Here is an 11526-nt window from a genome sequence, read left to right as displayed (position 1 = left end):
GCCACTACACTTGGTTTCCCTTCAGAATTTTTGAACCCCTCTGTGGTGGTATGAATGCTTGGCCCACAGGAAGTGGCACTCTTAGAAGGTGTGGCTCTATTGGAATGGCTGTGGCCTTGTTCAAGGAAATGCATCACTGAGGGGTGGGCTTTGAGGGCTTCTCTCATGCTCAGGCTCCTCCCCAGTGCAGAGAAGAACCTCCTCCTGGCTGCCTGCAGAAAACAGTCTCCTCCTGGCTGCCTTCTGATCAAGATATAGATCTCTTGGCTCCTCCAGCACCAAGTCTCCCTGCACATTGCCATGCTTCCCACCATGATGATAATGGACCGAACCTCTGAAACCATAAACCAACCCCAATTAAAGGATTGTCTTTATAAGAGTTGCCTTGGTCATGGTTTCTTTTCACAGCAATGAAACACTAAGACAGAAGTCTAAGACACCCTCCTTCCTACACACAAACATAACATTTTTATTTTAGAGGGCACTGCCCCATTTCCCTTATTGCTGCCAAAACCACAGGGTCTGAGGAGTGGACGGGTAACTCTGGCTACCTATACCTCCTGCGTGTGCTACATCTACAGAGTCCACGCTCCAGATCCGTGCACCTGAGTCACTTCCATCCTCCCCAAACTGCAAATGCTTACAATTTTGAATTGAACTCATAGCTGTTCTTTGCTACATCCAGCCTGCTAGCTGTGGGTGGGAGATCCTGAGAACAGAATCTTTCTTAAGAAGATAGGTGTTTGGTAAAGAGCATGCATCTACAGATGAATTGGGACCCTGGTATTCTTTTGGGGGGGGGGGTGTTCAGACTTGGACACATTTAGGGAAAAGAATGGGCAGTAATATTTTGGGAAATGTGGTGGGCATTATGCCGAGCACTTAAACAAATGGCATCATGGGCTGGGAGCTGGCTCAGTCTGTAAAGTGCTTGCTGCGTGAGCACAAAGACCCAATCAATCCCCAGCAACAATCCATGCACAGTGGTGCACACCTACAATCCCAGAGGCAGAGACAGGCGATGGTTGTTTGCATAACAACATTGCCCTGGGGGCTTGTGGTCAGTGTAGCTGAATCAATCAACCAGCTCCAGGTAGAGACCCTACCTGCTAGTGGCCAATGAGTTGGGCAGAATAGGTGGGACTTCCAGGTCCCCACAGGCAAGCTAGCAGACACAGGGGAGAGAGGGGAATTTGTGTATTTGTGTATGTGTGTTTCATCCTTGGATCCAGGGGGAATCTGGGTGGGGACTGGTAGTGTGGCCTGTTCCCCGCAGCTTAAAGCAGGGTAGCAAAAACCACATGCTACAGAGAGCGATAAAGACACCTAACCACTACACCCCCATTACCTGCACCTGTGCATTCATATAAAAGTGCTTACACACACAACTCCAGAACAAAAAATGGCTCTGTTGTAATAGTAGTGATTTTCCTTACAATAAAAGTATACAGTTTAGTGGTTCCTAGTGACTTATACAACCAACCATTACCACCATTGACTTTAGCATTTTGAACATCCCACTAGTCATTCCTCACCACTCCCTCCACCCCAGCTCTACTAAGCAGCCACTGGTCTGCTCCTTGCTGTTTTCATGGATTTGCTTATCTTGGACATTATCAGCACATAAATGGATATCAACACAATCTTTTGTTAAGACAGTGACATCTAAAGCAAAAGAAACTGGCTTAAAGGTTCAGAAGTTCAGTCCATTATCATCAAGGTGGGAACATGGCAGCATCCAGGCAGGCATGGTGCAGGAGGAGCTGAGAGTTCTACATCTTCATCTGAAGGTTGCTAGGAGAAGACTGGCTCCCAGGTAGTTAGGATGAAGGCCTTAAAGCCCACACCCACAGTGACACACCTACTCCAACAAAGCCATGCCTACTCCAACAGGGCTATACCTCCTAACAGTGCCACTCCCTGGGCCAAGCATACACAAACCATCACAACCTTGGTATCATTTGCTCAAGAGTGAGCCTGATAGGTTTGTTCTGAAGAGCCCGACCCCTCTATTTGTTGACCAGCTACTATGGTATGGATAACGAATGGGGAACTCTTGCTCCGTGGTCTTTTATAGGAGTCTCTCTGACTCTTTGACCCACAACAGCATACAGGGCCACAGACAGCTGTTCTCAACCCACGCTCACATGTTGTTCTCAACATTTTAAAGAGGAGGGGGTGTTGACTGTAAGTCTTTGCTGTCTAGTTACCACAGCTTACACACACACACACACACACACACACACACACACACACACACACACACAAACACACACACACACACACACACTGTTTTGAGTCAGGGGCATGCATGAGCTATGAAGGAGAATAAGGAACATGGTATAAAATGAAAGCTATGCAACCGAGTTGATCATACCAGGAGTATAAGCTGTGATAAGACTGATTACATAGTTTTTCTTACAGGGCAGTTGATTCTGATCAGGCTAAGTACACAGCACATAAACAAAATGAGCACATGGTTCTAAGTGACTTCAAAGCACATTATTAACTTGGTCACAGACTGGGCCAAAGGCTGGTTTATAAAAATGCAAGCCACAAGAGGCGTTTCTCAGAAAAAAAAAAAATCCCCCAATTTGCTTACTGGCTTCCATCTCTTACTATGTTTTCAAAGCTCATCTATGTTGCATGGATGAGTATTCCCTTCCAATTGTGGATATGCATAGGTGTATTAAACTTTATCTACCCATCACTTACTGGCCACTGGACTACTTACACTTTTTGTCTATTATTAATATAGCTGCTATGAATATTCGTGCACTTTGAAAAGTGGATTTATAGTTTTGCTGTTATTGGTAGAAATCTGAGTAGATTGGATTGTCAGGTCATTGTGTATTTCTGACTTTTTTTAGCTTTAGGGGAACAGCCAATGTGGTTTCCCAGGTGGCTGTTTCATTTGATGTTCCTACACGCAGTGTATGATGAACTAAAGTCATGTATGCTAGCTGTCTTATCACAGCTAATCTCGCCCCCCAGGGAGCTCCCTCGGTGTGCTTGGGTTTGCATTTCTGTGATGGTTAATGGTGCTGGCACCTTTCATGTGCTTACTGGACATCTGTGTATCTTCTCAGGAAATGAGCCTATTTTTTCAGTCTTTGTCTATGTTTCTCATTAACTTATGAAGACTTGTCCACTGTGTCTTTGTCTGGACTTGGTTGTCCTTTGTTTTTGAAGAAGAGTTCTTCCACACTCTGGACACAAATCCTTTGAGATGTTTTTACATGTGTGTGTTTGTGCACACGCGCAGTGCATGTGCATGTGCATTCTTTGAATACATACAGAAACAATTTTTATTGAGTTTATTGTATTCTCCCTGACTCTATCTCTAGTCTGTCTCCGTCTCTCTGTCTCTGTATCTTTTTCTTCCCCCGTCTCTCTCTTGAGACAGGATGTCTGCATAGCCCTGGCTGTCCTGGAACTCACTATGTAGACCATGGGCCATTGTGGCCACCACCTCAGAGATCTCTTTCCTCCTCCTCCTGAGTGCTGGGATTAACGTGCACTTTTGCTGCTTGTGCTTTAAGTATCTTATGTAAAAGAGCATTGTCCAACCTAACTAAGGTCGAGATTTATTCTTGTACAAGCCCATAACTGCGTTATAACCGTCCAGCTCTTGCTTTTAGGACCAGGGTCCACTTGGCTTAGGCTCTGTTTGTGGTGAGGGAGGAGTCCAGCTGTGCTGTAAGGGAGGAGTCTGGCTGTGTTCTTTTTCACCAAGATATCCAAGTGTCTTAGCACCATTTATAGAAAGGATATGTCAAGCATTTGACAGCATCTGTCTCCTTTTCTCCTCATAAAACCCTAAGGATTTGTGTCCTCATTTCCTTATCACAGATAAAGACACCAAATCATAGAAAGATGGAGTAACCTGCAAGTGGCCACGGGCGCTGCATAGTCCCCTCCCGGCACATAACTGGCCAGTGTTTCTCCAGTGAATGATACAGAATGAATTAGCAGTCACGGGAACCCACATTTGAACTTGTGTTCCTCTGACCCCACACACTACTTTATTCTTTAAAAGCTTTTTATAAATTATACGGCAGCAGGGTGGAGATGCCCTACCGAAGAGAATAAGGTTTCTAGAAGGGATTGTTTAAAGAGGGAAAGAACGGACAGCCTAGCACAGAGAAAAAGACTGCTTGTATCTGTGGATTCGCAAAAGAGCGGCTTTTAGACCTTCTTATTTTATATACATTGTTTTTCATTTGTTTAATCTTTATTAACTTGAGTATTTCTTTTTTTTCCTTTTTTTTAATTAACTTGAGTATTTCTTATATACATTTTGAGTGTTATTCCCTTTCCCGGTTTCCGGGCAAACATCCCCCTCCCCTCTCCCCTTCCTTATGGGTGTGCCCCTCCTTACCCTCCCCCCATTGCCGCCCCCCCCCCAACAGTCTAGTTCACTGGGGGTTCAGTCTTAGCAGAACCCAGGGCTTCCCCATCCACTGGTGCTCTTACTAGGATATTCATTGCTACCTATGAGGTCAGAGTCCAGGGTCAGTCCATGTATAGTCTTTGGGTAGTGGCTTAGTCCCTGGAAGCTCTGGTTGCTTGGCCTTGTTGTACATATGGGGTCTCGAGCCCCTTCAAGCTCTTCCAGTTCTTTCTCTGATTCCTTCAACGGGGGTCCTATTCTCAATTCAGTGGTTTGCTGCTGGCATTCGCCTCTGTATTTGCTGTATTCTGGCTGTGTCTCTCAGGAGAGATCTACATCCGGCTCCTGTCGGTCTGCACTTCTTTGCTTCATCCATCTTGTCTAATTGGGTGGCTGTATATGTATGGGCCACATGTGGGGCAGGCTCTGAATGGGTGTTCCTTCTGTGTCTGTTTTAATCTTTGCCTCTCTATTCCCTGCCAAGGGTATTCTTGTTCCCCTTTTAAAGAAGGAGTGAAGCATTCACATTTTGATCATCTGTCTTGAGTTTCATTTGTTCTAGGCATCTAGGGTAATTCAAGCATTTTGGCTAATAGCCACTTATCAATGAGTGCATACCATGTATGTCTTTCTGTGATTGGGTTAGCTCACTCAGGATGATATTTTCCAGTTCCAACCATTTGCCTACGAAATTCATAAAGTCATTGTTTTTGATAGCTGAGTAATATTCCATTGTGTAGATGTACCACATTTTCTGTATCCATTCCTCTGTTGAAGGGCATCTGGGTTCTTTCCAGCTTCTGGCTATTATAAATAAGGCTGCGATGAACATAGTGGAGCACGTGTCTTTTTTATATGTTGGGGCATCTTTTGGATATATGCCCAAGAGAGGTATAGCTGGATCCTCAGGCAGTTCAATGTCCAATTTTCTGAGGAACCTCCAGACTGATTTCCAGAATGGTTGTACCAGTCTGCAACCCCACCAACAATGGAGGAGTGTTCCTCTTTCTCCACATCCTCGCCAGCATCTGCTGTCACCTGAGTTTTTGATCTTAGCCATTCTCACTGGCGTGAGGTGAAATCTCAGGGTTGCTTTGATTTGCATTTCCATTATGACTAAAGATGTTGAACATTTCTTTAGGTGTTTCTCAGCCATTTGGCATTCCTCAGCTGTGAATTGTTTGTTTAGCTCTGAACCCCATTTTTTAATAGGGTTATTTGTCTCCCTGCGGTCTAACTTCTTGAGTTCTTTGTATATTTTGGATATAAGTCCTCTATCTGTTGTAGGATTGGTAAAGATATTTTCTCAATCTGTTGGTTGCCGTTTTGTCCTAACCACAGTGTCCTTTGCCTTACAGAAGCTTTGCAGTTTTATGAGATCCCATTTGTCGATTCTTGATCTTAGAGCATAAGCCATTGGTGTTTTGTTCAGGAAATTTTTTCCAGTGCCCATGTGTTCCAGATGCTTCCCTAGTTTTTCTTCTATTAGTTTGAGTGTGTCTGGTTTGATGTGGAGGTCCTTGATCCACTTGGACTTAAGCTTTGTACAGGGTGATAAGCATGGATCCATCTGCATTCTTCTACATGTTGACCTCCAGTTGAACCAGCACCATTTGCTGAAAATGCTATCTTTTTTCCATTGGATGGTTTTGGCTCCTTTGTCAAAAATCAAGTGACCATAGGTGTGTGGGTTCATTTCTGGGTCTTCAATTCTGTTCCATTGGTCTATCTGTCTGTCTCTGTACCAATACCATGCAGTTTTTATCACTATTGCTCTGTAATACTGCTTGAGTTCAGGGATAGTGATTCCCCTGAAGTCTTTTATTGTTGAGGATAGTTTTAGCTATCCTGGGTTTTTTGTTATTCCAGATGAATTTGCAAATTGTTCTGTCTAACTCTTTGAAGAATTGGATTGGTATTTTGATGGGGATTGCATTGAATCTGTAGATCGCTTTTGGTAAAATGGCCATTTTTACTATATTAATCCTGCCAATCCATGAGCATGGGGGATCTTTCCATCTTCTGAGGTCTTCTTCAATTTCTTTCTTCAGTGTCTTGAAGTTCTTATTGTACAAATATTTTACTTGCTTGGTTAAAGTCACACCGAGGTACTTTATATTATTTTGGTCTATTATGAAGGGTGTCGTTTCCCTAATTTCTTTCTCGGCTTGTTTCTCTTTTGTGTAGAGGAAGGTAACTGATTTATTTGAGTTAATTTTATACCCAGCCACTTTGCTGAAGTTGTTTATCAGCTTTAGTAGTTCTCTGGTGGAACTTTTGGGATCACTTAAATATACTATCATATCATCTGCAAATAGTGATATTTTAACTTCTTCTTTTCCGATCTGTATCCCCTTGATCTCCTTTTGTTGTCTGATTGCTCTGGCTAGAACTTCAAGAACTATATTAAATAAGTAGGGAGAGAGTGGGCAGCCTTGTCTAGTCCCTGATTTTAGTGGGACTGCTTCAAGTTTCTCTCCATTTAGTTTAGTGTTAGCAACTGTTTTTGCTGTATATGGCTTTTACAATGTTTAGGTATGGGCCTTGAATTCCTATTCTTTCCAGGACTTTTATCATGAAGGGGTGTTGAATTTTGTCAAATGCTTTCTCAGCATCTAATGAAATGATCATGTGGTTTTGTTCTTTCAGTTTGTTTATATAATGGATCACGTTGATGGTTTTCCGTATATTAAACCATCCCTGCATGCCTGGGATGAAGCCTACTTGATCATGGTGGATGATTGTTTTGATGTGCTCTTGGATTCGGTTTGCCAGAATTTTATTGAGTATTTTTGCGTCGATATTCATAAGGGAAATTGGTCTGAAGTTCTCTTTCTTTGTTGTGTCTTTGTGTGGTTTAGGTATAAGAGTAATTGTGGCTTCATAGAAGGAATTCAGTAGTGCTCCATCTGTTTCAATTTTGTGGGATAGTTTGGATAATATTGGTATGAGGTCTTCTATGAAGGTGTGATAGAATTCTGCACTAAACCCGTCTGGACTTGGGCTCCTTTTGGTTGGGAGACCTTTAATGACTGCTTCTATTTCCTTAGGAGTTATGGGGTTGTTTAACTGGTTTATCTGTTCCTGATTTAACTTCGGTACCTGGTATCTGTCTAGAAAATTGTCCATTTCCTGCAGATTTTCAAGTTTTGTTGAATATAGGCTTTTATAGTAAGATCTGATGATTTTTTGAATTTCCTCTGAATCTGTAGTTATGTCTCCCTTTTCATTTCTGATTTTGTTAATTTGGACACTCTCGTTAGTCTGGCTAAGGGTTTATCTATCTTGTTGATTTTCTCAAAGAACCAACTTTTGGTTCTGTTGATTCTTTCTATGGTCCTTTTTGTTTCTACTTGGTTGATTTCAGCTCTGAGTTTGATTATTTCTTGTCTTCTACTCCTCCTGGGTGTATTTGCTTCTTTTTGTTCTAGAGCTTTTAGGTGTGCTGTCAAGCTGCTGACATATGCTCTTTCCTGTTTCTTTCTGCAGGCACTCAGCGCTATGAGTTTTCCTCTTAGCACAGCTTTCATTGTGTCCCATAAGTTTGGGTATGTTGTACCTTCATTTTCATTAAATTTGAAAAAGTTTTTAATTTCTTTCTTTATTTCTTCCTTGACCAGGTTATCATTGAGTAGAGCATTGTTCAATTTCCACGTATATGTGGGCATTCTTCCCTTATTGTTATTGAAGACCAGTTTTAGGCCGTGGTGGTCCGATAGCACGCATGGGATTATTTCTATCTTTCTGTACCTGTTGAGGCCCATTTTTTGACCAATTATATGGTCAGTTTTGGAGAAAGTACCATGAGGAGCTGAGAAGAAGGTATATCCTTTTGCTTTAGGATAGAATGTTCTATAAATATCTGTTAAGTCCATTTGGCTCATGACTTCAATTAGTCTGTCTACGTCTCTGTTTAATTTCTGTTTCCATGATCTGTCCATTGATGAGAGTGGGGTGTTGAAATCTCCTACTATTATTGTGTGAGGTGCAATGTGTGTTTTGAGCTTTAGTAAGGTTTCTTTTACGTATGTAGGTGCCCTTGTATTTGGGGCATAGATATTTAGGATTGAGAGTTCATCTTGGTGGATTTTTCCTTTGATGAATATCAAGTGTCCTTCCTTATCTTTTTTGATGACTTTTAGTTGAAAATTGATTTTATTTGATATTAGAATGGCTACTCCAGCTTGCTTCTTCTGACCATTTGCTTGGCAAGTTGTTTTCCAGCCTTTCACTCTGAGGTAGTGTCTGTCTTTGTCTCTGAGGTGTGTTTCCTGTAGGCAGCAGAATGCAGGGTCCTCGTTGCTTATCCAGTTTGTTAATCTATGTCTTTTTATTGGGGAGTTGAGGTCATTGATGTTGAGAGATATTAAGGAATAGTGATTATTGCTTCCTGTTATATTCATATTTGGATGTGAGGTTATGTTTGTGTGCTTTTCTTCTCATTGTTTTGTTGCCAAGACGATTAGTTTCTTGCTTCTTCTAGGGTATAGCTTGCCTCCTTATGTTGGGCTTTACCATTTATTTTCCTTTGTAGTGCTGGATTTGTAGAAAGATATTGTGTAAATTTGGTTTTGTCATGGAATATCTTGTTTCTCCATCTATGTTAATTGAGAGTTTTGCAGGATACAGTAACCTGGGCTGGCATTTGTGTTCTCTTAGGGTCTGTATGACATCAGTCCAGGATCTTCTGGCCTTTATAGTTTCTGGCGAAAAGTCTGGTGTGATTCTGATAGGTCTGCCTTTATATGTTATTTGACCTTCTTTCCTTACTGCTTTTAATATTCTTTCTTTATTTTGTGCGTTTGGTGTTTTGACTATTATGTGACGGGAGGTGTTTCTTTTCTGGTCCAATCTATTTGGAGTTCTGTAGGCTTCTTGTATGCCTATGGGTATCTCTTTTTTTAGGTTAGGGAAGTTTTCTTCTATGATTTTGTTGAAGATATTTACTGGTCCTTTGAGCTGGGAGTCTTCTATACCTATTATCTCTTATTATACTCTCTTATTATACTCTCTTCTATATATCTCTTATTATACTCTCTTCTATACCTATTATCCTTAGGTTTCATCTTCTCATTGAGTCCTGGATTTCCTGTATGTTTTGGACCAGTAGCTTTTTCCTCTTTACATTATCTTTGACAGTTGAGTCAATGATTTCTATGGAATCTTCTGCTCCTGAGATTCTCTCTTCCATCTCTTGTATTCTGTTGGTGAAGCTTGTATCTACAGCTCCTTGTCTCTTCTTTTGGTTTTCTATATCCAGGGTTGTTTCCATGTGTTCTTTCTTGATTGCTTCTATTTCCATTTTTAATTCCTTCAACTGTTTGATTGTGTTTTCCTGGAATTCTTTCAGGGATTTTTGTGACTCCTCTCTATGGGCTTCTACTTATTTATGATTTCCTGGAATTCTTTCAGGGATTTTTGCGATTCCTCTCTGTAGGCTTCTACTTGTTCTCTAAGGGAGTTCTTCACGTCTTTCTTGAAGTCCTCCAGCATCATGATCAAATATGATTTTGAAACTAGATCTTGCTTTTCTGGTGTGTTTGGATATTCCATGTTTGTTTTGATGGGAGAATTGGGCTCCGATGGTGCCATGTAGTCTTGGTTTCTGTTGCTTGGGTTCCTGCGCTTGCCTCTCGCCATCAGATTATCTCTAGTGTTGCTTTGTTCTGCTATTTCTGACAGTGGCTAGACTGTCCTATAAGCCTGTGTGTCAGAGTGCTGTAGACCTGTTTTCCTGTTTTCTTTCAGTCTGTTATGGGGACAGAGTGTTCTGCTTTCGGGCGTGTAGTTTTTCCTCTCTACAGGTCTTCAGCTGTTCCTGTGGTCCTGTGTCTTGAGTTCCCCAGGGAGGTCACTTGCAGCAGAAAAGTTGGTCTTACCTGTGGTCCCAAGGCTCAAGTTTGCTCGCGGGGTGCTGCCCACGAGCTCTCAGCGGTGGCAGCAACCAGGAAGATCTGCGCCACAGGGAGCTTCAGTGCACCAGGTTTCCAGATGGCGTTTGGTGTTTTCCTCTGGAATCAGTAATGTGTGCAGAGTGCAGTCTCTTCTGGTTTCCCAGGCGTGTCTGCCTCTTTGAAGGTTTAGCTCTCCCTCCCACATGATTTGGGTGCAGAGAACTGTTTATCCGGTCTGTTCCTTCAGGTTCTGGCGGTGTGTCAGGCGCAGGGGTCCTGCCGCTCCTGGGCCCTCCCCCACGGGAACCCAGAGGCCTTATACAGTTTCCTCTTGGGCCAGGGATGTGGGCAGGGGTGGGCAGTGTTGGTGGTCTCTTCCGCTCTGCAGCCTCAGGAGTGCCCACCTGACCAGGCAGTGAGGTCTCTCTCCCAGGGGGTCTGAACTTGAGTATTTCTTATTTACATTTCAATTGTTATTCCCCTTCCCGGTTTCCGGACCAACATCCCCCTAACCCCTCCCCTTCTATGTGTTCTTCCCCTCCCCATCCTCCCCCCATTACCACCCTGCCTCCAACAATCACCTTCACTGGGGGTTCAGTCTTAACAGGACCCAGGGCTTCCCCTTCCACTGGTGCTCTTACTAGGATATTCATTGCTACCTATGAGGTCAGAGTCCAGGGTCAGTCCATGTATAGTCTTTGGGTAGTGGCTTAGTCCCTGGAAGCTCTGGTTGCTTGACATTGTTGTACATATGGGGTCTCGAGCCCCTTCAAGCTCTTCCAGTCCTTTCTCTGATTCCTTCAATGGGGGTCCCGTTCTCAGTTCAGTGGTTTGCTTCTGGCATTCGCATATACACTGTTTTTAACTAGGATAACTGATATCTTGACTTTTGTATCTGTATTTCATACAAAGCTCCCCATGATAGCAGCAAGAGCACAGGATTGAGGAAGAATAGCAATACTTGGTCTTGGTAAGGACCCACTTCCTTTAACATCATGTTAGAAAACCGTCAGATATCAAAAGACTCTTCCCAAGAAGTGCGTACACCAATACGCCCAATTATAAAAATAGTTATGTGCTGTGTATTATCTGTGTTTCTCATGTTGAGACTGTTTTGTTCTTTCCTCATTTCCCCAAAGTGGTAAAAACAAAACAACACAAAACAAAACACAAAACCAAAAACCAAACACCTCATCACAGACTGGTGTTTGTTGCTTTATCTACTCTGAGAACAGGAAC

Source organism: Rattus norvegicus, chromosome 13 (assembly GCF_036323735.1).
Source record: "Rattus norvegicus strain BN/NHsdMcwi chromosome 13, GRCr8, whole genome shotgun sequence".
In the NCBI taxonomy this organism is placed as follows: domain Eukaryota; kingdom Metazoa; phylum Chordata; class Mammalia; order Rodentia; family Muridae; genus Rattus; species Rattus norvegicus.
The sequence above is the reverse complement of the archived record's forward strand: the minus strand, read 5'-3'. Positions refer to the sequence as shown.